A 20,378-nucleotide genomic window follows, 5' to 3' on the forward strand; every position below is an offset into this window, starting at 1 on the left:
CTCAGGATTTATAGAGAATTTCACCTCTGAAGTCTTCTGGGAGCTGGAGACAGACAGAATCTTTGCCTTGAAAATCACTCCAGTGATCACTTCAGGATCTTTCAGAGAGAGATTTTGTTCATCAGACCTTGTCTTGTATATTGATCTGTACGTTAACACGTGCACTACAAATATCAAACCAAGATAAACACGTGTAGCTCACTACTGGATCTGGGTTAGACCAGACACAGCAGTAACCGCTGTGCGCCTGAGGCAGCGGAACCTCAGCTTTTTTCTACCAAGCATATTGTAACCGTTCCATTATAAGTTGCATTTGCCTGCTGTACCTGAGTAGGATATTTCTGCCAATGCGTTGGAGGCTTCTGCTTGCCTGTGTTCGTGCTGGTGTGCCAGCATCCTAGGGACTTACAACTTTGTCACCTCTCCGTGTCTTCTCGCGGGCTGACTTGACTGCTTCCTCAATGACTTATCTAATGCCAGTTAAAGCAATCAGGTACAGGCTCGGTCAAGGTTGTAGTAAATGCAGAAAAATCTCTTTAATGACACATCAGAAAGCTGAATGTTTGTTGCTCCCAGCTTTCATTGCAGAGATCTGTAACACGAAGGAAAGATCAGGTGTGTGACTAAAGCTGGCTGGATGTCTTCGTGTATACAGAGGACCATGCACACCGAACTTGTAACTGCGCTGTTTCCAATCGCAACTGGCCACAATATAGCAGAGCATGTTATCAATGTTAATTCAAGAGCTAACTCCGTTGCTTTTATTAAATGCTGGATTGACCTATTCAGTGTGTTCCCCTCTCCATACAAGTTTTCATTGCAGAACGTCCCCAGCTGTCCGTGTGTGGGGAGGTGACTCCGATTCAGGTCCCCTTAGTTAGAAAAGAGTATATGGGGTACTCAAGGACCATAAACAAAAAAACCCCAACACCTTTTACTTTGCAGCTTGGCCCAATTAGCAGGAAGATTTACGCTGCTTAAGCCAAATTGGTGAACAGTTTAACAGCCAAAGGGTTTACACAAAGGAGTTTTGTGGCTCTAAGCCTTAGGTTATACTGCTCATAGAGGGAGAGGAGATGAAATAAGGGTGTAGGAAAGGAAAAGAGAAGCAAAGAAGGAGAACGAAAGGCCCGTCCCCTCCCCTGTCAGCCCGCGGCCTTTGTCTGCGGGCCTCGGCTGGTGTTGGGAGGTAAATCGCGATTCACCTTCTCCTGAGTGCCCCATCTGCTGCTGGACACGGTGTCCATACGGGATTGTTTTCGCTCTGAGTGACCCATTGCTGCGGGATGAGCTGTTGTTGCCATAATGTCTGAGACATAATTCTGTTGAGTCTCTGGCGCAGGAGGCAGATGGTGCTTGTCTGAAAAACCCCCAGTTTCAATCACTACAAGTGTTCATGGTTTGTTCAACATGAACGTTCTCTCATCCTAAGGGGGACTGTCAATTGGCAATCTTGGTGAGATGCGTTACTGGAGAAATCGTGTCATCGGTGAAATCAAGTGCTTCCTCTTATGAAATCTGTGTATATAAGCAAATTAAAGGTATCTGGACAAAACAAAACATCCTTAAGAGACCCTCCTGTCTCAGTCATTCTGGCTGGGGTCTGAGTGGCTGGAACATGAGGGTGGGCAGGATCAGGGCAGTGAGCAGCAGGGAACACCAAGAGTCACTCATCCTTTCTTCTCAGGACAGCACCGCACTGTGATCATCTGCAGTGCTCAGAATCCTGTGATTTAACAGCACAAATTCTTCTATCATGCAATAGTTCCCACATCTGGTATCTTCTCAGCCAGGAACAAGATGGGTTTAGGGAGGGGATTGCAGATGTAAAGCGTTACCTGCAGTGTGTGGAAAGAAGATGCTCAGAGCCATGAACTGGTTGAGAACTGGGGGTCCCCGGTCTGCAGTTGGTGTTTTGTCTGCTCATCAGACACTGGCGCTAAGTGCTCAAGCAAACTTTCCTTTCCACAGCCAGGCCCACCTGGGAGTTGGTTGAATGCATGAGCTGTCTTTAAAGAACACGTGAATTTATCTGATTCTCCGCTGGATTTTTTTCCCCCGTAGCTTTATGCCACCAGATTTGTTGCATTAATATGTTACTTACGGAGGGGGAGCCCCCGTAGTGACACAGGACAGAGGGAGGAAAGCGAGCGGGAGGGGGCAGCGGCGGGTCGGGAGCGCCAAGGGGGGGCGCGAGGGGCGGGGGGGGCCGGGAACGGAGGGAGCGGCGGAGGAACCTGAGGGCGGGACGGCGCGGGAGGAGCTTAGGCGGGAAAAGCTGAGGTACCTCGGGGAGGGGATGATATCGGGGGAGGCTTTGACAGGAAAGGCTGAGGTACCTCAGGGAGGGGATGATATCGGGGGAGGCTTTGACAGGAAAGGCTGAGGTACCTCGGGGAGGGGATGATATCGGGGGAGGCTTTGACGGGAAAGGCTGAGGTACCTCAGGGAGGGGATGATATCGGGGGAGGCTTTGACAGGAAAGGCTGAGGTACCTCGGGGAGGGGATGATATCGGGGGAGGCTTTGACGGGAAAGGCTGAGGTACCTCAGGGAGGGGATGATATCGGGGGAGGCTTTGACAGGAAAGGCTGAGGTACCTCGGGGAGGGGATGATATCGGGGGAGGCTTTGACAGGAAAGGCTGAGGTACCTCGGGGAGGGGATGATATCGGGGGAGGCTTTGACAGGAAAGGCTGAGGTACCTCGGGGAGGGGATGATATCGGGGGAGGCTTTGACGGGAAAGGCTGAGGTACCTCAGGGAGGGGATGATATCGGGGGAGGCTTTGACGGGAAAGGCTGAGGTACCTCGGGGAGGGGATGATATCGGGGGAGGCTTTGGCGGGAAAGGCTGAGGTACCTCAGGGAGGGGATGATATCGGGGGAGGCTTTGACAGGAAAGGCTGAGGTACCTCAGGGAGGGGATGATATCGGGGGAGGCTTTGACAGGAAAGGCTGAGGTACCTCAGGGAGGGGATGATATCGGGGGAGGCTTTGACAGGAAAGGCTGAGGTACCTCGGGGAGGGGATGATATCGGGGGAGGCTTTGACAGGAAAGGCTGAGGTACCTCAGGGAGGGGATGATATCGGGGGAGGCTTTGACAGGAAAGGCTGAGGTACCTCGGGGAGGGGATGATATCGGGGGAGGCTTTGACAGGAAAGGCTGAGGTACCTCGGGGAGGGGATGATATCGGGGGAGGCTTTGACAGGAAAGGCTGAGGTACCTCGGGGAGGGGATGATATCGGGGGAGGCTTTGACAGGAAAGGCTGAGGTACCTCGGGGAGGGGATGATATCGGGGGAGGCTTTGACAGGAAAGGCTGAGCTACCTCGGGGAGGGGATGATATCGGGGGAGGCTTTGACAGGAAAGGCTGAGCTACCTCAGGAAGGGGATGATATCGGGGGAGGCTTTGACAGGAAAGGCTGAGGTAGCTCAGGGAGGGGATGATATCGGGGGAGGCTTTGACGGGAATGGCTGAGGTACCTCAGGGAGGGGATGATATCGGGGGAGGCTTTGACGGGAAAGGCTGAGGTACCGCAGGGAGGGGATGATATTGGGGGAGGCTTTGACGGGAAAGGCTGAGGTACCTCAGGGAGGTGATGACATCGGGGGAGACTTTGGCGGGAAAGGGTGAGGGACTTAAAGGAGAGGACGGAAGGGAGAGAGGTTTTGGTGGTAAAGGCTGAGGTACCTCAGGGAGGAGATGGCATCGCAGAGGCTGCAGTGGGAAATGCTGAGGTAGCTCTGGGACGGGATGGCACTAAGGTGTGGTTTCAAAGGGAAATGCTGAGGTACTTTGAGGAAAGGATGCTGGGCTAGGAACTATGAACACATCAGATCGGTTAAGAGAATGTTGATGACAGAAATTTCTACAGTTAAGTATTCCAGCAAAGACAGGGAGATGAGCAAAACTTATATCAGGCCTCCTAGGATTCCTGCAGGTTAGGGGTCAGGGATGATGAGGTTGTTAACTCGGTCCTAACTTTTTCTTTCTCTCCCTCTCTTGCAGCACCAGACTGAATGGAGAAGCAAGTGGATGGGAAGTTCCTACGCCACGACACAGACCACATTTATTACTCTCGCCCTCCGAGACCCGGAGAACCGAACCGTTCTCATCGTGCCTTGAAGCAACCTCTGCTCATGCGCTTCTCCCAGGGAGAAGGCAGAATGGGAGTGCCTCGCCACGTTAAACAACAGGGTGTACACTCCACAGCTTTCAAGCCCAGCTCTGCGTTAGCTCACCCCTGCAATTTTGCACCGCCCACGCAAATTTGAGTTGTCGCTGGTTGTTGCAGCGTTTGGCTTTGGTGAGGACAGCGTGTGTTTGTCAGCAGTTGGTGTAGGGTGGAATCTTGAGGAGAAAGTGATATTTCCGTGCCAGAACTGGTTGGTGTTTGCATGGTATTGTGGTAGTTGTTCCCACAGGTGATCAGTGCTGGAGTGTTATTGCAGGATGAGGGGATTTTGAAGGCTTGTCTGTGAGATGCACTAGAGGCAGCAGTTGCAAACGAAAGGCTGAGGTGTGGAGAGTTTGTCGGTGGGTTTTGGACAGTTGTCAGTTGAAGAGTTGGTTGTTTGCAGGTGAGGTGTAGAGCAGAGGGTGAAGCTGACTTTGCCTGGGCGGCGCAACTGGATGGGTGTGCAGAGCTGAGGAGAGCGGGCTTCTGCGGGTGACCCTAAAGCTGGAGAACCAGCCAGCGGCAGCTCCAGACAGTCCCGCTGCCGAGCTTGGCCGTGTAGGGCCAGTGTCCTGGGGCACAGGGAGTGTGACCCTCCGCAAGCACCAAACAGCAGGTGAGGACTGTGGGGATTTGTACTGAGCTATGATATCTCTAAGGCATGTGCGAGGGGCCGGGGCCAAGGCAAGGTGGGCTCGTTGTGGGGTGTGGGGAGGTGTCAGCCCCCGGACTCAGCCCCTGTCTGATTGTAGTGCCCTTGGGCTGGTGTAGCTCAGTCCTCTGTGTGTTTCTCTTCAGGTGGAGCAGCGTGCAAAGGAAAAGCAAGGAAGGAGAGGAAGGTGGTGAACCTATGAGGAAGAGTGTAGCGAATCTGGTGTGGACTCACGGTAAGGTGCCATGAGAGACATTTATTACAAACTCAGGTTTGCATTTATACTCGCTATGATGCTTGCTCAAGCATTTGCTCTTTAGCTAAGTTAGACATTACATGAGCGATGTAACTGCCATATACGCATTTTTTTCTATAGTAAGCTGTCCCTCTGTCCCTGATGTATCAGTCCTGTATCCTGTATCTTAGTAGTCACAATTTTTCCCCAAGTAGATGAATATTTGCAAGCAGCTTTATCTCCAGTCGTTACCTGTTCATATAATTCTCATTCATCTTTGTGCCATGTCTCCAACTGAAATGTACCAGTTGTAGGAAAGTCTAGCACATGATTAGCAATCCATTCTAATAAACTCACCAATCAGACCCCTGATACATCCTGATTTTGCGTTTGTAGCGCATGTTGAAGGACATCCAGGGTTTGTCTTTGCTTAAGGGATAACTTCCCTCCCATGGTTCCCAATCGCTCACCTTTCGTTGGTGGTGGGCGCGCACTGTCCTGGTTCCCGGTCCTGTTTCCTGGTTCGATTGGGCTTCGCTACCAGAGCGGCTACTGCCTTTATAGGCACGCTGAAAGTCCCTGTTCCAGGGCGCCATTTGTAGCGAATGCGGTACGGACTCTCTTTTAAGGTGCAATGAGAGATGTTTATTACAAATTCAGGCTTGTGTTTATACTCGCTATGATACTTGCTCAAGCATTTGTTGATTAGCTAAGTTAGTCATTACATGAGTGATGTGTTTTGTGTTCCCACCAAAGTCACTGCCATAAACACCTTTTTTGTCTATCACAAGCTGTCCCTCTGTCCTTGATGCATCAATCCTGTATCAACTCCTCTGTCCTTGATGTATCACATAGCATACAGTCCTTTGTTCTTGTATTTTTCCACTAATGCTTGTTCTCATGCTGTTGACTCTTGCAGTTTCTCATGTGCCCGGTCTTCCGTGTACTGACACAGAAGAGCGATCACGAAAGAGGATTGGAGCGCACCTGTGAGTCAAGCAGAGTCAAGAAAGAAGATGACAGTGGTGGACCTGTGAGTCAGGAGGGGACAAAAGAGGAGAAAGGTGATGGAGCTACGAGTCAAGAGTGAGGAGGAAGATGGGCAGCCTGAGCCAGCGAGAAGGAGAATGTATCCTTAAGCACAGGGAACGATCTGTGATTAGTGCGTCCCCCTCCCACCCCTAGAAACTGTGCTCGGGGGTAAAGTGGTAAAATGGGAGCAGGGGCTGTTGGCTGTGTTTTGGGAGGTGGGGGTGGTGAGCAGGGGCTGGGCTCTTGGACTTGGGAGCAGTTAAGGGAGCAGGGTGGTCATCCCTTGGGAGGTGTCTGTCTGCCAGCAGGTAAAGGAGGGGGAAGAGGATCCTGCCGGGGTGAGGGCCTGGCCAGCTCTCCACTCCCAGGGCTCTTGATGCTGGTGTGGTGTGTTGCTGTAAGTGCCAGGGGTGACTGGCAAAGAAAGTCTTTGTGGGGTGCATGCTGGGAAACTGTGCTGCTACGGAGGGGCTGGGTTGGTGGGAAGGCCTGTGTGGGGGGCCGGGGCCAAGGCAAGGTGGCCTTGTGGTGGGGTGTGGGGATGCGTCAGCGACCGGACTCGCCCCCTCGTGTGACTGTACGGGCCTGGGGTGGGTATATTTTTGTTTTCTGTGCATCTCTGTTCGGGTGGAGCAGCTCGCAAAGGTGAAAGCAAGAAAGAAGAGGAAGGTGGTGAACCTACGAGGAAGAGCGATCAAGAAAGAGGATTGGAGTGCATCTGCAAGTCAACAGGGATCAAGAAAGAAGATGACGGTGGTAGACCTGCGAGTCAGGAGGGATCAAGAAAGAAGAGGAGGAAGGTGATGGAGCTGTGAGTCAGGAGTGAGGAGGAAGAAAATGTCCCCCTTGGGACAGGGACCTCCCTGTAATCAGGACTGCGCCCTCCCACCCCTGGAAACTGCTCAGGGGCTCAGACATCCATGGGAAGGTTGTGTCCGACAACACGAGCCAGATCTTCAGCACTGGCTGCTGTTCAGCTGGGACCAGGGGCTGCTGGTGGGGTTTTGGGAGGCGGGGTGGGTGAGTAGAGGCTGGGCTTTTGTACTCATGAGTGGTTGAGAGAGAGGGCTGGACACCTCTTGGGAGGTGTCTTGTCTGTCTGCCATCAGCTAAAGGAGGGGGAAGAGGATCCTGCTGGGGTGAGGGCCTGGCCAGCTCTCCACTCCCAGGGCTCTTGATGCTGATGTGGTGTGTTGCTGTAAGTGCCAGGGGTGACTGGCAAAGAAAGTCTTTGTGGGGTGCATGCTGGGAAACTGTGCTGCTACGGAGGGGCTGGGTTGGTGGGAAGGCCTGTGCGGGGGGCCGGGGCCAAGGCAAGGTGGGCTTGCTGTGGGATGTGGGGATGCGACAGCGACCGGACTCACCCCCTATGTGACTGTACGGGCTTGGGGTGGGTGTATTTCTGTCTTCAGGGCATTTCGGTTTGGGTGGAGCAGCTCACAAAGGCGAAAGCAAGAAAGGAAAGTAAGGTTGTGAACTTACGAGAAAGAGTGATCAAGAAAGAGGATTTGAGTTCATCCGGGAGTCGAGGGATCAAGAAAGAAGAGGAGGAAGGTGATGGACGTGCACATTGAAAATGAGAGGGAAGATGGGCAACCTGAAGCATGGAGCAAGGGAATGTCTCCTAGAACAAAGGGACCTTTCTGTAATCAGAGATCCCCCCTCCTACCCTACAAACTGAACAAAGAGGACTGCGAGAGGGAGCGCTCTGACAGGACAAGAGGTATCAGTAAATCTGGCAAGAGGACAGTGGGGGAAGCGCTCTGGCGGATCAACAAGTCTCAATATATGTGGCAAGAGGATGATGGGGGAGAGTTCACCAGTGGTTCAAAAGTCACCCAGAAAAAGGGGAAGAGGATGTCAAGGGGGGAGCGCTCTGGTCGATCACAAGACTCTCCTAAAAAACACAACAGGATGGTGGGGGGGGGGAATGTCCTATATGGGACAAGGGGTCCCGAGAAATCCAGCAAGAGGATGGTGGGGGGGAGCACTCCAGCAGACCAAGAATGTACTAAGGAAAGGCAAAAGGACGGCAGGAGGAGAGACCCAGTGGGTCAAGAGGTACCGAGAAATCCAGCAAGAGGACGACAGGGAGGAGCTCTTTAGCAGGCCAAAATCCCACTGAGGAAAGGCAAGAGGACAGCGGGGGAGAGCGCTCCAGTTCTTCAAGTGACTTCCCAGGCAGAAGGCAGGAGCATGGCGGGGCAGGACTGCGGCAGGTCAAGAATTCTCAGTCTGGCAATAGGATGGCGGGGAGGAGCGTTCCAGCGGGAGAAGAGCGCCCTGACTAGAGGCAAGACAAGGGTGAGGGAGAGCACTCGGACGTGTCAAGAAGACTCCCCCAAAAAGTGCAAGAGGAAGGCCGGTGGGGAGAGCAATCCAGCAGATCAGGAAGTCTCAATAAATGCGGTAAGAAGGTGGCAGGTGGGAGCTCCCCAGTGGTTCAAGAGGTCCCAAGATATCCAGCAAGAGAACTGTGAGGGGGAGCGCTCCAACAGGTCAAGCGGTGTCAAGAAATCCAGCAAGACAATGGTGGAAAACGCTCCGGTGAGTCACAAGATTCCCCCAAAAAAAGGCAAGAGAATGGTGCAGGGGAGCACTCTGGTGGATCAAGAAGCACCCAGGAAAAGGGGAAGAAGATGGTGGGGGGGAGCACTCTGGTTGGTCACAAGACTCCCCCAGAAAACACAAGAGGGTGGCAGGGGGAACGCCCTAATGGGTCAAGAGGACCCAAGAAATCCAGCAAGAGGACGGTGAGGGGGAGCGCTCCAGCAGATCAGGAAGTCTCGATAAATGCGGTAAGAGGATGGCGGGTGGGAGCCCCCCCAGTGGTCCAAGAGGTCCCAAGAAATCCAGCAAGAGGACGGCGAGGGGGAGCGCTCTGGCAGATCAGGACGTCTCAATAAATGCGGTAAAAGGATGGTGGGTGGGAGCCCCTCAGTGGTTCGCAAGGTTCCAGGAAATCCAGCAAGAGGACGGCGTGGGGGAGCGCTGTGGCAGATGAAGAACCCTCAGTACATCTGGCAAGAGGACGGTGAGGGGGTGCTCTGATGGGTCAAGGTTGCTCTGAAAAAAGCCCAAGAGGGTGGTAAGGAGAAGCTCACCGGTGATTCACGAATCACCCAGAAAAAAGGGAAGAGGACAGTGCGGGGGAGCTCTTCAGTTGTTGAAGAGAATCCCCAGAAAAAGGCAGGAGGATGATGAGGGGGAACACTCTGGCGGGTCAAGAAGTCTCGATAAGTCCGGCAAGAAGACGGTGGGGAGGAGAGCTCGTGTGGGTCAAGAGGTCCCAAGAAACCCAGCAAGAGGACAGCAGGGGCGAGCGCTCCGGCAGATCAGGAAATCTCGATAAATGCAGTTAGAGGATGGGTGTGAGCCCCTCAGTTGTTTAAGACGTCCCAAGAAATCCAGCAAGAGAACTGCGAGGGGGAGCGCTCCGGCAGGTCAAGCGATGTCAAGAAATCCAGCAAGACAATGGTGGAGAACTCTCCGGCGAGTCACAAGACTCTCCCAAAAAAGGCAAAAGAATGGTGCAGGGGAGCACTCTGGTGCATCAAGAAGCACCCAGGAAAAGGGGAAGAGGATGGTGGGGGGAAACGGCCTGGTTGGTCACAAGACTCCCCCAAAAACCACAAGAGGGTGGCAGGGGGAACGCCCTAATGGGTCAAGAAGTCCCAAGAAATCCAGCAAGAGGACGACAGGGAGGAGCTCTTTAGCAGGCCAAAATCCCACTGAGGAAAGGCAAGAGGACAGCGGGGGAGAGCGCTCCAGTTCTTCAAGTGACTTCCCAGGCAGAAGGCAGGAGCATGGCGGGGCAGGACTGCGGCAGGTCAAGAATTCTCAGTCTGGCAATAGGATGGCGGGGAGGAGCGTTCCAGCGGGAGAAGAGCGCCCTGACTAGAGGCAAGACAAGGGTGAGGGAGAGCACTCGGACGTGTCAAGAAGACTCCCCCAAAAAGTGCAAGAGGAAGGCCGGTGGGGAGAGCAATCCAGCAGATCAGGAAGTCTCAATAAATGCGGTAAGAAGGTGGCAGGTGGGAGCTCCCCAGTGGTTCAAGAGGTCCCAAGATATCCAGCAAGAGAACTGTGAGGGAGAGCGCTCCAACAGGTCAAGCGGTGTCAAGAAATCCAGCAAGACAATGGTGGAAAACGCTCCGGTGAGTCACAAGATTCCCCCAAAAAAAGGCAAGAGAATGGTGCAGGGGAGCACTCTGGTGGATCAAGAAGCACCCAGGAAAAGGGGAAGAAGATGGTGGGGGGGAGCACTCTGGTTGGTCACAAGACTCCCCCAGAAAACACAAGAGGGTGGCAGGGGGAACGCCCTAATGGGTCAAGAGGACCCAAGAAATCCAGCAAGAGGACAGCGAGGGGGAGCGCTCCAGCAGATCAGGAAGTCTCGATAAATGCGGTAAGAGCATGGTGGGTGGGAGGCCCCCAGTGGTTCAAGAGGTCCCAAGAAATCCAGCAAGAGGGCGGCGAGGGGGAGCGCTCTGGCAGATCAGGACGTCTCAATAAATGCGGTAAAAGGATGGTGGGTGGGAGCCCCTCAGTGGTTCGCAAGGTTCCAGGAAATCCAGCAAGAGGACGGCGTGGGGGAGCACTGTGGCAGATGAAGAACCCTCAGTACATCTGGCAAGAGGACGGTGAGGGGGTGCTCTGATGGGTCAAGGTTGCTCTGAAAAAAGCCCAAGAGGGTGGTAAGGAGAAGCTCACCGGTGATTCACGAATCACCCAGAAAAAAGGGAAGAGGACAGTGCGGGGGAGCTCTTCAGTTGTTGAAGAGAATCCCCAGAAAAAGGCAGGAGGATGATGAGGGGGAACACTCTGGCGGGTCAAGAAGTCTCAATAAGTCCGGCAAGAAGACGGTGGGGAGGAGAGCTCGTGTGGGTCAAGAGGTCCCAAGAAACCCAGCAAGAGGACAGCAGGGGCGAGCGCTCCGGCAGATCAGGAAATCTCGATAAATGCAGTTAGAGGATGGTGGGTGTGAGCCCCTCAGTTGTTTAAGACGTCCCAAGAAATCCAGCAAGAGAACTGCGAGGGGGAGCGCTCCGGCAGGTCAAGCGATGTCAAGAAATCCAGCAAGACAATGGTGGAGAACTCTCCGGCGAGTCACAAGACTCTCCCAAAAAAGGCAAAAGAATGGTGCAGGGGAGCACTCTGGTGGATCAAGAAGCACCCAGGAAAAGGGGAAGAGGATGGTGGGGGGAAACGGCCTGGTTGGTCACAAGACTCCCCCAAAAACCACAAGAGGGGGAACGCCCTAATGGGTCAAGAAGTCCCAAGAAATCCAGCAAGAGGACGACAGGGAGGAGCTCTTTAGCAGGCCAAAATCCCACTGAGGAAAGGCAAGAGGACAGCGGGGGAGAGCGCTCCAGTTCTTCAAGTGACTTCCCAGGCAGAAGGCAGGAGCATGGTGGGGCAGGACTGTGGCAGGTCAAGAATTCTCAGTCTGGCAATAGGATGGCGGGGAGGAGTGTTCCAGCGGGAGAAGAGCGCCCTGACTAGAGGCAAGACAAGGGTGAGGGAGAGCGCTCGGATGTGTGAAGAAGACTCCCCCAAAAAAGTGCAAGAGGAAGGCCAGGGGGAGAGCAATCCAGCAGATCAGGAAGTCTCAATAAATGCGGTAAGAGGATGGCGGGTGGGAGCCCCCCAGTGGTCCAAGAGATCCCAAGAAATCCAGCAAGAGGACGGCAAGGGGGAGCGCTCCAGCAGATCAGGAAATCTCGATAAATGCGGTTAGAGGATGGTGGGTGGGAGCCCCACAGTTGTTTAAGGCATCCCAAGAAATCCAGCAAAAGGACGGCGAGGGGGAGCGCTCTGGCAGATCAGGACGTCTCAATAAATGCGGTAAGAGGATGGCGGGTGGGAGCCCCCCAGTGGTTCAAAATGTCCCAAGATATCCAGGAAGAGAACTGTGAGGGGGACCGCTCTGGCAGGACAAGCGATGTCAACAAATCCAGCAAGACAATGGTGGAGAACGCTCCGGTGAGTCACAAGACTCCACCAAAAAAGGCAAGAGAATGGTTAGAGGATGGTAACAGGCAGCTTTGAGAGCACTCTGGTGGATCAAGAAGCACCCAGGAAAAGGGGAAGAGGATGGTGGGGGGAAACGGCCTGGTTGATCACAAGACTCCCCCAAAAACCACAAGAGGGTGGCAGGGGGAATGCCCTAAGGGGTCAAGAGGTTCCAAGAAATCCAGCAGGAGGACGGCGAGGGGGAGCGCTCCAGCAGGCTGAGATTGTACTAAAGAAAGGCAAAAGGACAGCAGGAGGAGAGACCCAGTGGGTCAAGAGGTCCCAAGAAATCCAGTAAGAGGACAACAGGGAGCAGTGCTCTGGCAGGCCAAAATCTCAGTGAAGAAAGGCAAGAGGACAGCAGGGGGGAGTGCTCCAGTTCTTCAAGTGACTTCCCAGGTAGAAGGCAGAAGGACGGTGGGGTAGCGCTGGGACAGGTCAAGAATTCTCAATCTGGCAATAGGACAGCAGGGAGGAGCATCCAGCGGGACAGGAGCGCCCTGAAAATAGGCAAGACAAGGGTGAGTGAGAGCACTCCGAGATGTCAAGAAGTGTCAAAAAATCTGGTAAAGGATGGCAGGGGGGAGTGCTGTGGATATTCAAGAGACTCCCCAGTAAAAGGCAAGAGGACGGCGCGGGGAAGTGCTCCAGCACGTCAAGATCGCACTGAAGAAAGGCAAGGTCACAGTGGGGGGGAGCATTCCCGTTGTTCCAATGGTTCAAAAGGTCCCAAGAAATCCAACAAGAGAACTGCGAGGGGGAGCGCTCTGGCAAGTCAAGCGGTGTCAATAACCCCAGCAAGGCAACGGCAGAGAGCGCTCTGGTGAGTCACGAGACTCCCCTACAAAGGACGAGAGGATGGTGGAGGGGAGCCCACCAGTGGTTCAAGCAGCACCCAGGAAAAGGGGAGGAGGCTGACGAGGGGCAGGCCTCTGGCGGGCCAAGATCGCTGAGGGAAGGTGCGGGGGAGCTTGCTGGTGGCTCAAGAGACCTCTAGAAAAAGGTAAGAGGGCGGCGGGGGGTGGGAGGGCGCCTCAGCTGGTGAAGAGGAACCCCGAAAACAAGGCAAGAGAATGTTGGTGGGGGGAGCGCTCTGGCGGTTCCAGAGGCTCCCCGAGATCCGCTCAGACGGCAGCGGGTAACGCGGCAGCTCAGCGTCAATCAAAGAAGAACAGGAAGGCGGTTGACCTGCAATTCCAGAGCGAGGAGGAAGACTGGCAACCCGAACGAGGAGCAGCAGAACTTGGCATGGCCTCTGAAATCCTCCTTTAATCTGGGCTCAGGTAAGCTGGAAGCAGGGGACATAGGCTGGGGTTTGGGAGGTGGGCAGGTGAGAAATGATCCGCATTTTTGATCTCCTGAGTGACTGAAGCGCCTGGGAGTTCATTTGGAGTCGTTGCCTTACTTGATTTTACACTGACTTTTGCATTATATTTTAATGACGTAGAATTTTCCGTTTTGACATCGAAACCTAAACTTCTTTGGAAATTCATCCTCTGTCCCTTCAGTCTCAGCTCGTGGCACTTCCACTGTCTCGTGGCCCGCGTTTCAATGTACATTAGATCGCTTCCTGGGCCTTGGATTTTAAGTAATGGTCCGTCACAAGTTTGTTTTTCTTGTCCTTAACGGGCAGCTTTGAGAGCTCTCTAAGGAAAAGTGATATCTTTTTACCTTGTTACTGCTCTTTCCATGTTACGAGCAGCCACCCTCTTTATGATCAGTCTCATGCTTTTCTTCCTTTCTTGCCCAGGTTCAGAAGACCGGGAATTCCAAGCTTCAAGTTTCCTGTGGAACATTGCGGGAGACCTTGATAACGTGGCAATGAGGGAGGTGATGAAGAGGAACAATACCTGTTCCTTTCCCATTTCAAGACGTTATTTTTTACCTTCCTGGTAGCTGTGAGATGATTTGCAATCTTGCGCTAGCATCTGCCTGAAAGAGAACACGGACCCTTTGGGTGCCTCCTCAAGAAATACTTGCTCTATGGTTCTGGCGATGTCCAGGCTTCAAGGGTGGGGCATAGGGGAGTGTAAATCTTAGGGGGCCTCCCGGGATGTCTGCAGGTTTGGGTGACCCGTGGCTGGGACGGGGACGCCGAGGTTGTCAATCTTGCCCTGAATCTCTCGCTCCCTCTCTTGCAGCACCCGAGACCGAATGGAGGAGCAAGTGTACGGGAAGTTCCTGCGCCACGACACAGATCACATTTATCGCTCTCGCCCTGAGAGACCCGGAGAACCAAACCGTTCCCATCGTGCCTTGAAGCAGCCTCTGCTCACACGCTTCTCCCAGGGAGAAGGCAGAACGGCAGTAGCTCGCCACGTTATACCACAGGGTGCACACTCCGCAGCTTTCAAGCCCAGCTCTGCGTTAGCTCACCCCTGCAATTTTGCACCGCCCACGCAAATTTGAGTTGTCGCTGGTTGTTGCAGCGTTTGGCTTTGGTGAGGACAGCGTGTGTTTGTCAGCAGTTGGTGTAGGGTGGAATCTTGAGGAGAAAGTGATATTTCCGTGCCAGAACTGGTTGGTGTTTGCATGGTATTGTGGTAGTTGTTCCCACAGGTGATCAGTGCTGGAGTGTTATTGCAGGATGAGGGGATTTTGAAGGCTTGTCTGTGAGATGCACTAGAGGCAGCAGTTGCAAACGAAAGGCTGAGGTGTGGAGAGTTTGTCAGTGGGTTTTGGACAGTTGTCAGTTGAAGAGTTGGTTGTTTGCAGGTGAGGTGTAGAGCAGAGGGTGAAGCTGACTTTGCCTGGGCGGCGCAACTGGATGGGTGTGCAGAGCTGAGGAGAGCGGGCTTCTGCGGGTGACCCTAAAGCTGGAGAACCAGCCAGCGGCAGCTCCAGACAGTCCCGCTGCCGAGCTTGGCCGTGTAGGGCCAGTGCCCTGGGGCACAGGGAGTGTGACCCTCCGCAAGCACCAAACAGCAGGTGAGGACTGTGGGGATTTGTACTGAGCTATGATATCTCTAAGGCATGTGCGAGGGGCCGGGGCCAAGGCAAGGTGGGCTCGTTGTGGGGTGTGGGGAGGTGTCAGCCCCCGGACTCAGCCCCTGTCTGATTGTAGTGCCCTTGGGCTGGTGTAGCTCAGTCCTCTGTGTGTTTCTCTTCAGGTGGAGCAGCGTGCAAAGGAAAAGCAAGGAAGGAGAGGAAGGTGGTGAACCTATGAGGAAGAGTGTAGCGAATCTGGCGTGGACTCACGGTAAGGTGCCATGAGAGACATTTATTACAAACTAAGGTTTGCATTTATACTCGCTATGATGCTTGCTCAAGCATTTGCTCTTTAGCTAAGTTAGACATTACATGAGCGATGTAACTGCCATATACGCATTTTTTTCTATAGTAAGCTGTCCCTCTGTCCCTGATGTATCAGTCCTGTATCCTGTATCTTAGTAGTCACAATTTTTCCCCAAGTAGATGAATATTTGCAAGCAGCTTTATCTCCAGTCGTTACCTGTTCATATAATTCTCATTTATCTTTGTGCCATGTCTCCAACTGAAATGTACCAGTTGTAGGAAAGTCTAGCACATGATTAGCAATCCATTCTAATAAACTCACCAATCAGACCCCTGATACATCCTGATTTTGCGTTTGTAGCGCATGTTGAAGGACATCCAGGGTTTGTCTTTGCTTAAGGGATAACTTCCCTCCCATGGTTCCCAATCGCTCACCTTTCGTTGGTGGTGGGCGCGCACTGTCCTGGTTCCCGGTCCTGTTTCCTGGTTCGATTGGGCTTCGCTACCAGAGCGGCTACTGCCTTTATAGGCACGCTGAAAGTCCCTGTTCCAGGGCGCCATTTGTAGCGAATGCGGTACGGACTCTCTTTTAAGGTGCAATGAGAGATGTTTATTACAAATTCAGGCTTGTGTTTATACTCGCTATGATACTTGCTCAAGCATTTGTTGATTAGCTAAGTTAGTCATTACATGAGTGATGTGTTTTGTGTTCCCACCAAAGTCACTGCCATAAACACCTTTTTTGTCTATCACAAGCTGTCCCTCTGTCCTTGATGCATCAATCCTGTATCAACTCCTCTGTCCTTGATGTATCACATAGCATACAGTCCTTTGTTCTTGTATTTTTCCACTAATGCTTGTTCTCATGCTGTTGACTCTTGCAGTTTCTCATGTGCCCGGTCTTCCGTGTACTGACACAGAAGAGCGATCACGAAAGAGGATTGGAGCGCACCTGTGAGTCAAGCAGAGTCAAGAAAGAAGATGACAGTGGTGGACCTGTGAGTCAGGAGGGGACAAAAGAGGAGAAAGGTGATGGAGCTACGAGTCAAGAGTGAGGAGGAAGATGGGCAGCCTGAGCCAGCGAGAAGGAGAATGTATCCTTAAGCACAGGGAACGATCTGTGATTAGTGCGTCCCCCTCCCACCCCTAGAAACTGTGCTCGGGGGTAAAGTGGTAAAATGGGAGCAGGGGCTGTTGGCTGTGTTTTGGGAGGTGGGGGTGGTGAGCAGGGGCTGGGCTCTTGGACTTGGGAGCAGTTAAGGGAGCAGGGTGGTCATCCCTTGGGAGGTGTCTGTCTGCCAGCAGGTAAAGGAGGGGGAAGAGGATCCTGCCGGGGTGAGGGCCTGGCCAGCTCTCCACTCCCAGGGCTCTTGATGCTGGTGTGGTGTGTTGCTGTAAGTGCCAGGGGTGACTGGCAAAGAAAGTCTTTGTGGGGTGCATGCTGGGAAACTGTGCTGCTACGGAGGGGCTGGGTTGGTGGGAAGGCCTGTGTGGGGGGCCGGGGCCAAGGCAAGGTGGCCTTGTGGTGGGGTGTGGGGATGCGTCAGCGACCGGACTCGCCCCCTCGTGTGACTGTACGGGCCTGGGGTGGGTATATTTTTGTTTTCTGTGCATCTCTGTTCGGGTGGAGCAGCTCGCAAAGGTGAAAGCAAGAAAGAAGAGGAAGGTGGTGAACCTACGAGGAAGAGCGATCAAGAAAGAGGATTGGAGTGCATCTGCAAGTCAACAGGGATCAAGAAAGAAGATGACGGTGGTAGACCTGCGAGTCAGGAGGGATCAAGAAAGAAGAGGAGGAAGGTGATGGAGCTGTGAGTCAGGAGTGAGGAGGAAGAAAATGTCCCCCTTGGGACAGGGACCTCCCTGTAATCAGGACTGCGCCCTCCCACCCCTGGAAACTGCTCAGGGGCTCAGACATCCATGGGAAGGTTGTGTCCGACAACACGAGCCAGATCTTCAGCACTGGCTGCTGTTCAGCTGGGACCAGGGGCTGCTGGTGGGGTTTTGGGAGGCGGGGTGGGTGAGTAGAGGCTGGGCTTTTGTACTCATGAGTGGTTGAGAGAGAGGGCTGGACACCTCTTGGGAGGTGTCTTGTCTGTCTGCCATCAGCTAAAGGAGGGGGAAGAGGATCCTGCCGGGGTGAGGGCCTGGCCAGCTCTCCACTCCCAGGGCTCTTGATGCTGATGTGGTGTGTTGCTGTAAGTGCCAGGGGTGACTGGCAAAGAAAGTCTTTGTGGGGTGCATGCTGGGAAACTGTGCTGCTACGGAGGGGCTGGGTTGGTGGGAAGGCCTGTGCGGGGGGCCGGGGCCAAGGCAAGGTGGGCTTGCTGTGGGATGTGGGGATGCGACAGCGACCGGACTCACCCCCTATGTGACTGTACGGGCTTGGGGTGGGTGTATTTCTGTCTTCAGGGCATTTCGGTTTGGGTGGAGCAGCTCACAAAGGCGAAAGCAAGAAAGGAAAGTAAGGTTGTGAACTTACGAGAAAGAGTGATCAAGAAAGAGGATTTGAGTTCATCCGGGAGTCGAGGGATCAAGAAAGAAGAGGAGGAAGGTGATGGACGTGCACATTGAAAATGAGAGGGAAGATGGGCAACCTGAAGCATGGAGCAAGGGAATGTCTCCTAGAACAAAGGGACCTTTCTGTAATCAGAGATCCCCCCTCCTACCCTACAAACTGAACAAAGAGGACTGCGAGAGGGAGCGCTCTGACAGGACAAGAGGTATCAGTAAATCTGGCAAGAGGACAGTGGGGGAAGCGCTCTGGCGGATCAACAAGTCTCAATATATGTGGCAAGAGGATGATGGGGGAGAGTTCACCAGTGGTTCAAAAGTCACCCAGAAAAAGGGGAAGAGGATGTCAAGGGGGGAGCGCTCTGGTCGATCACAAGACTCTCCTGAAAAACACAACAGGATGGTGGTGGGGGGGAATGTCCTATATGGGACAAGGGGTCCCGAGAAATCCAGCAAGAGGATGGTGGGGGGGAGCACTCCAGCAGACCAAGAATGTACTAAGGAAAGGCAAAAGGACGGCAGGAGGAGAGACCCAGTGGGTCAAGAGGTACCGAGAAATCCAGCAAGAGGACGACAGGGAGGAGCTCTTTAGCAGGCCAAAATCCCACTGAGGAAAGGCAAGAGGACAGCGGGGGAGAGCGCTCCAGTTCTTCAAGTGACTTCCCAGGCAGAAGGCAGGAGCATGGCGGGGCAGGACTGCGGCAGGTCAAGAATTCTCAGTCTGGCAATAGGATGGCGGGGAGGAGCGTTCCAGCGGGAGAAGAGCGCCCTGACTAGAGGCAAGACAAGGGTGAGGGAGAGCACTCGGACGTGTCAAGAAGACTCCCCCAAAAAGTGCAAGAGGAAGGCCGGTGGGGAGAGCAATCCAGCAGATCAGGAAGTCTCAATAAATGCGGTAAGAAGGTGGCAGGTGGGAGCTCCCCAGTGGTTCAAGAGGTCCCAAGATATCCAGCAAGAGAACTGTGAGGGGGAGCGCTCCAACAGGTCAAGCGGTGTCAAGAAATCCAGCAAGACAATGGTGGAAAACGCTCCGGTGAGTCACAAGATTCCCCCAAAAAAAGGCAAGAGAATGGTGCAGGGGAGCACTCTGGTGGATCAAGAAGCACCCAGGAAAAGGGGAAGAAGATGGTGGGGGGGAGCACTCTGGTTGGTCACAAGACTCCCCCAGAAAACACAAGAGGGTGGCAGGGGGAACGCCCTAATGGGTCAAGAGGACCCAAGAAATCCAGCAAGAGGACGGTGAGGGGGAGCGCTCCAGCAGATCAGGAAGTCTCGATAAATGCGGTAAGAGGATGGCGGGTGGGAGCCCCCCCAGTGGTCCAAGAGGTCCCAAGAAATCCAGCAAGAGGACGGCGAGGGGGAGCGCTCTGGCAGATCAGGACGTCTCAATAAATGCGGTAAAAGGATGGTGGGTGGGAGCCCCTCAGTGGTTCGCAAGGTTCCAGGAAATCCAGCAAGAGGACGGCGTGGGGGAGCGCTGTGGCAGATGAAGAACCCTCAGTACATCTGGCAAGAGGACGGTGAGGGGGTGCTCTGATGGGTCAAGGTTGCTCTGAAAAAAGCCCAAGAGGGTGGTAAGGAGAAGCTCACCGGTGATTCACGAATCACCCAGAAAAAAGGGAAGAGGACAGTGCGGGGGAGCTCTTCAGTTGTTGAAGAGAATCCCCAGAAAAAGGCAGGAGGATGATGAGGGGGAACACTCTGGCGGGTCAAGAAGTCTCGATAAGTCCGGCAAGAAGACGGTGGGGAGGAGAGCTCGTGTGGGTCAAGAGGTCCCAAGAAACCCAGCAAGAGGACAGCAGGGGCGAGCGCTCCGGCAGATCAGGAAATCTCGATAAATGCAGTTAGAGGATGGGTGTGAGCCCCTCAGTTGTTTAAGACGTCCCAAGAAATTCAGCAAGAGAACTGCGAGGGGGAGCGCTCCGGCAGGTCAAGCGATGTCAAGAAATCCAGCAAGACAATGGTGGAGAACTCTCCGGCGAGTCACAAGACTCTCCCAAAAAAGGCAAAAGAATGGTGCAGGGGAGCACTCTGGTGGATCAAGAAGCACCCAGGAAAAGGGGAAGAGGATGGTGGGGGGAAACGGCCTGGTTGGTCACAAGACTCCCCCAAAAACCACAAGAGGGTGGCAGGGGGAACGCCCTAATGGGTCAAGAAGTCCCAAGAAATCCAGCAAGAGGACGACAGGGAGGAGCTCTTTAGCAGGCCAAAATCCCACTGAGGAAAGGCAAGAGGACAGCGGGGGAGAGCGCTCCAGTTCTTCAAGTGACTTCCCAGGCAGAAGGCAGGAGCATGGCGGGGCAGGACTGCGGCAGGTCAAGAATTCTCAGTCTGGCAATAGGATGGCGGGGAGGAGCGTTCCAGCGGGAGAAGAGCGCCCTGACTAGAGGCAAGACAAGGGTGAGGGAGAGCACTCGGACGTGTCAAGAAGACTCCCCCAAAAAGTGCAAGAGGAAGGCCGGTGGGGAGAGCAATCCAGCAGATCAGGAAGTCTCAATAAATGCGGTAAGAAGGTGGCAGG

At 53.8% G+C, this 20,378-nt stretch overlaps 1 long non-coding RNA gene across 4 annotated transcripts in view; it reads left to right on the forward strand.

Moving 5' to 3' along the window:
• The window catches only part of LOC136102759 (uncharacterized), a 44,948-nt gene extending 25,229 nt beyond the window's left edge, over window positions 1-19,719 (forward strand). For 2 of the 4 annotated variants that reach the window (XR_011739520.1, XR_011739521.1), the window contains exons 4-9: window positions 4,977-5,065; window positions 5,985-13,395; window positions 13,863-13,942; window positions 14,254-15,040; window positions 15,223-15,311; window positions 16,231-19,719. This is a non-coding gene — a long non-coding RNA (uncharacterized lncRNA). Of the gene's footprint in view, window positions 1-4,062; window positions 4,795-4,976; window positions 5,066-5,984; window positions 13,396-13,862; window positions 13,943-14,253; window positions 15,041-15,222; window positions 15,312-16,230 lie in introns of those variants that run through there. The other 2 variants (XR_010651473.2, XR_011739522.1) reach the window with 2 other exon arrangements.
• The last annotated feature ends 659 nt before the right edge of the window (window positions 19,720-20,378 follow it).

Source organism: Patagioenas fasciata, chromosome 5 (genome assembly GCF_037038585.1).
Source record: "Patagioenas fasciata isolate bPatFas1 chromosome 5, bPatFas1.hap1, whole genome shotgun sequence".
Taxonomy (NCBI): Eukaryota; Metazoa; Chordata; class Aves; order Columbiformes; family Columbidae; genus Patagioenas; species Patagioenas fasciata.